Raw genomic sequence first — 4684 nt, 5'->3', positions numbered from 1 at the left:
TCTGAACTGATGATCCTGCATGCCCTCCACTATGTGTGTTAATGTTGGACATGAGATGACAGCTCCAACTCCAACTCCAACTCCAACTCCGAAGAATGAAGAATGGTTGAGAGAGAGAGAGAGAGAGGATCAAACAATCAAACGCAATTATCTTGGTCTTGGTTCAAGTCAAGAGGCCAGAAAGTAGAACAACTCCTCCCACTCGAGGAGGCTCTTTTAAATTTCAATATTCAAATATATACATCGCGGATCAAAGTGATTGACTCTGTAACACCATTATGTGTTGAATATAATGATCAAGAGTGGGGCACTGGCGCAGAGGGCAGAGGGGGAACCAGCCGTGTGCCACTCTTTCATGTTTCCGGGTGCTTCATCAAATATCTTAATCAAATATGCACTCCAGATAGACGAGACAATTCCAATCAATTCACGCGTAGGGCATTTTGGCGCTTACTCTGCATTTACCGTAGTATCATGTGTGAGCAAACGTAATACAATAAAACATCCTAGTCTGTAGTGCGCTGGCGTTGGTTCTCTTCTCTCCAGCCTAACTGGAGAGAGAGAGAGAGGACTGGACTCCATACTCAAGCTGCATTAATTCATATTCCTTTGGGTTCCCTCGTCCTATACGTTTAGAATCACGTAATGCTAGTCGTACCTCATACAACGTGATGGGTGATGGCTACTACTTTGATTTGATGCCAACAGAAGAGCTAGCGTTGAAATAAGAGATGGCCCCCGCCACTCTTGGTGACTGGTGGACGTCTTCAGACTTGGGAGTTGGGACCTCCGCCCACGGATAAACCGACCATACCAGTGGACACGTCGTAACGAAGATTCCAATGGAGCCAAAGTCCAAAATGGGTGACGCCAGAAAAAGAGAGATGCGAGTGTAGGCTCCACCCATCTTTTTATTCCTTGCCGGCCCCTCTCTCTCTCGGAAAAAACAGAGCAGGTAGGTATGAAAAAGCGTTCAGCGAGAGGGGGGTAGACGAGACGAGTTTCCGAATCCAGACGAAGCTGACGAAGCTGACGAAGCAGAAACTTATTTCGGTTTGGATAAATCCGCTTCTCAGTTCTCTCTTTTCCGAGATTTGATTTGACATGATGTATCTGTGCTGGGTTCACTACCCACGAGCGGATGAGCCTCGTCACTAATCGGTTTGTCTGATGAACCTGATGGCTGTTTCAGGGCAGGGGCTGATTATAACTCCAAATATTAAGGAAATAATAACGAAAACACTCCCTGAGTTTAAGGAAATAATCGGTTCCCAAACTTGGTCTTTGACATGGTTCTACTAATTGGCCTTTCTTGCTGACTGTATTTTCTGGGTTGTAATGCTGAATAAATTTTGCCGGATTAGACTTCAAACCCCTATATCAGATGGGAGATGGGGAAGTAAATGAAAACACTTAAAATCATGTTTCAGAGGAGAGGAAGTAAATGAAAACACTTAAAATCATGTTTCAGAGAGGAGAGATTAAAAGGGTGTTTGGTTCCGTTTACTGGTATCATATGGGCGCCATTTCAGCATTTTCTCTCTCTTGCTCTTTTGTATATATGGAAAATGTAAAAAGTAAATTTTGATTTATGTGAATGCAAATTGTTGTAAAAGTTATTTTTTGAAGCTTACACAAATGGCTATGCATTTATTCACTGTTACATTAAAGTGGCATCTAACCGTGTTTAGTTGTCATAAACGATTGCAATTATTGCATTTCTCAGTTCTACCAGCAAACAAAGTACAAACATTTATTCAATAAACACAAACTGAACCAAACACATACTAAGGGTATGCACAATTTAAGTGTGTGTTTTGTTATGTAGACATTTCACGTTTATCAAAATGACGTTATGTCATCACCAAACCATCATTTTTCTCATAATGTTAATCCATATGCATTGAAATTCATAAAAGTAGATTTTGATTTATATGCGCACCGTGGAAAAGAACAAATCCAAATTCCCAGAAAATGAAACTATTTCTATTATCGCCATTTAATTGTTCTTTCAACCCTCATACTTTTGTTAGTTTTTATCATGTCCAGTCAAATATGTGTGTTTCATTTCTTTCTTCTTTTCCCCTATATAAGCACACATATAAAATAGAAAATTTAGAAACAAAATTGTATATAAACATTCAAAAATTTACCTTCTTATATTTATTACAAAAACTAATTAAAAAAATGTTTCTCATATTAGATACTACTTTACCTAAAAAACAGTTCGGATCATAGACACAATATTGTAAGCATATTCAATGAGCATTTAAAATATTTTGACACTCGTCCCTTAAAATACCCTCAATCCACCCTTAAGAAAGATTAAAACCCACTTTTGACACTTGTCAAAATATTTACTAAGTGCTCATTTAATGTGATTACTGCTTACTAATGTTCTGCCTAAGGGTCTCCCTAAAAAAGCCCACCACAACCTATCAACGGAAGCAGAAAAACTAAAAAAAAAAAGTATTAAAACAATTAAACTCTCATCATTAAAGACAAAATATTCGAGTCCGGATTTAGTGAACTCTTTGGTTCACGGGGCATGTGAACCCTCCAATAGGAGGTGTGCACGTGGCCCTATTCGGGGATTGTTATTCCGCTAATGTAATGAATCTGTTAAGGTTGTCAGTCCGGTTCAATTGGTTAGGTAAAAATAAAACCCGAGCCCCTATCTTTCTCCTCATTCATTTGAATTCTCTTTCCCTACTTTTATTTTCACCCGAGCCTCAGCTCAAGAGCAAGAGGCCATCAGCGGCGATTTCAATGAGTCCGATGGCATGGAGCCAATTGGTGACAAGAATTAACTGGCGGTAAGCATCCACCCTCCTCATTTTCCTTCCAAACATGTTATTCCAATCTTGTTTTCTACATACCATCACTGTTATCAACCGACAACAAGTGTAAACCGACTGTACTCATCAGTCTTAATTGTTATAAGTTCTAACATTGAAAATCCAACAAATTTTGTCTCAACTGTATTTCTTTAACACCCAGATAAAAGGTTTGATAAACAAAATGGAGAGAACAAGTTATTATTCGATGGGAATACTTGTTTTGATAGATAGATTGACCATTTTAAGCTTTTGATCAATCTACAACGTGAAACCCATAAGTCAGACCTTGTTCTTCCCAAGATGTGGGTCATTTTATTCTGGCATCTTCACAACTCACAAGACTTCCATTCCTGTCCTAGTGCTGTTGGAACTTTGAATTAGAATTGCAAGAACAGCTTAACACACAGTTGGAAATCGGAATTATATTGTTGTTTCCCGATTTAGAGAGAGAGACCATCTAAATTATTCCATGGGTAATGAAAGTAAACTCTTTATTTATTCATAATAGAAAATCTCATAGAAGGCCAGAGGATACAAAAAAAAAATGTAAATAGAAAAATAAAAACTCCATTACTTAATGTATCAGGGTCGCATTATATCTGATTACTGCATCAGATACTGCCATGAAGTGGGTTTTTGCTAAGCAATACCCACATGAAATCCGGAAAACTCCGGTGCCTCCGAGCCTTTGACGACTGGCATCTCTCTTACTTCATTCAAGATTGGGTTCCGACGGACCACGCTGAAGGAACTACCGTTGTATGGTCAACTGACAAACGCATAGATGAGAGTCATCAGAAGGCTGAACTTGTTCTATTGCAAAGATATGGCATAGAGCCCTTGAGCACGCCCCATGAGGGTTGAATTTATATCGGGTGTGGCTGTGAGTGGGTTGTCCATCACATCACGTAGATTGATCCAAGTGAGGATGCAATTGGATCAAAGCATGATGTTGGATAGCTGATGATAAACGCGCCAACCCAATTGCTGGTTTACACTTGTTTCTGGTTGATTCCATGCCGTTCGTCATCGGTGGACTATAGAAAGGAAGAACAACAGATTGGAGAGGAATAACAGGTTTAGAAGGAAAATGAGGAGAATGGATGCTTACCGCCAGTTGATTCTTGTTGCCGTTTGACTCCACGCCATCAGACGTTGAAATCGCTGCACACCACCCTCTGGCTCTTGAGCTAGGGCTTTGCCGCTTTGGTGAAACTGAAAATGCGGAAAGAGAGTTCAAACGAATGGGGGGGAAAGATTTAAGATAGGGCTCGGGTTTTGTTTTTATCTAACCGGTTGAACCGGATTGACAACATTTAACAGACTCGTTATATAAACGAAATAGCAATCTCTGAATAGGGCAACGTGCACACCTCCTGTTGGAGGGTTCACGAATGGTCCAATGAATCCCACTACTCTTTCTTCATTTCATAGTGCTCCATATACGTACGATTCCTAGTTCATTTCATACGATTGAATTTGTGATGTTGTAGGATGCGTTTCACATAAGATTTATCGAAATTTAAACGGAGTTTATTATGGATATTTTTCATTTGTTGAAAGCAATTTAAGGCCAAAGTTTTGCATGAATGAAGGGTAGGAAGAGGATGGTGGAGGCTTTTTATGGGCTGCAAAACTACTCCTAGATCTCTCATTGGAGCCTCTTAGTGCGACTTGGCTATTCCTGTGGTTCAATAATAGTCTTGCTTGACTCCATAATAATTGAATGAGCTTATGCTCAACTTTTTTGTGTATAGTGTTCTTGACATCTATTTATTCTCTCTCACTGAATTATGTCGTCCATTGGCTTGCTCTTACTAGTTCTACACGATTCTTAGAGCTTT

The 4684-nt window shown here is 39.5% G+C and overlaps 1 long non-coding RNA gene across 1 annotated transcript; it reads right to left on the bottom strand.

Moving 5' to 3' along the window:
* Positions 1 to 3314: 3314 nt before the first annotated feature.
* LOC148876681 (uncharacterized) lies at positions 3315 to 4233 on the bottom strand. The gene is made up of 2 exons (XR_016105062.1): positions 3952 to 4233; positions 3315 to 3877 (listed from the first exon to the last, which is right to left on the bottom strand). It is a non-coding gene; the product is annotated as an uncharacterized LOC148876681 (long non-coding RNA).
* Positions 4234 to 4684: the final 451 nt, after the last annotated feature.

The sequence above is a fragment of the Nelumbo lutea genome, chromosome 1 (genome assembly GCF_056320005.1).
Source record: "Nelumbo lutea isolate HS-2025 chromosome 1, American lotus-T2T, whole genome shotgun sequence".
Lineage (NCBI taxonomy): Eukaryota > Viridiplantae > Streptophyta > Magnoliopsida > Proteales > Nelumbonaceae > Nelumbo > Nelumbo lutea.
Note: the sequence above shows the minus strand (reverse complement) of the source record. Positions and strands in the feature narration are given on the sequence as shown.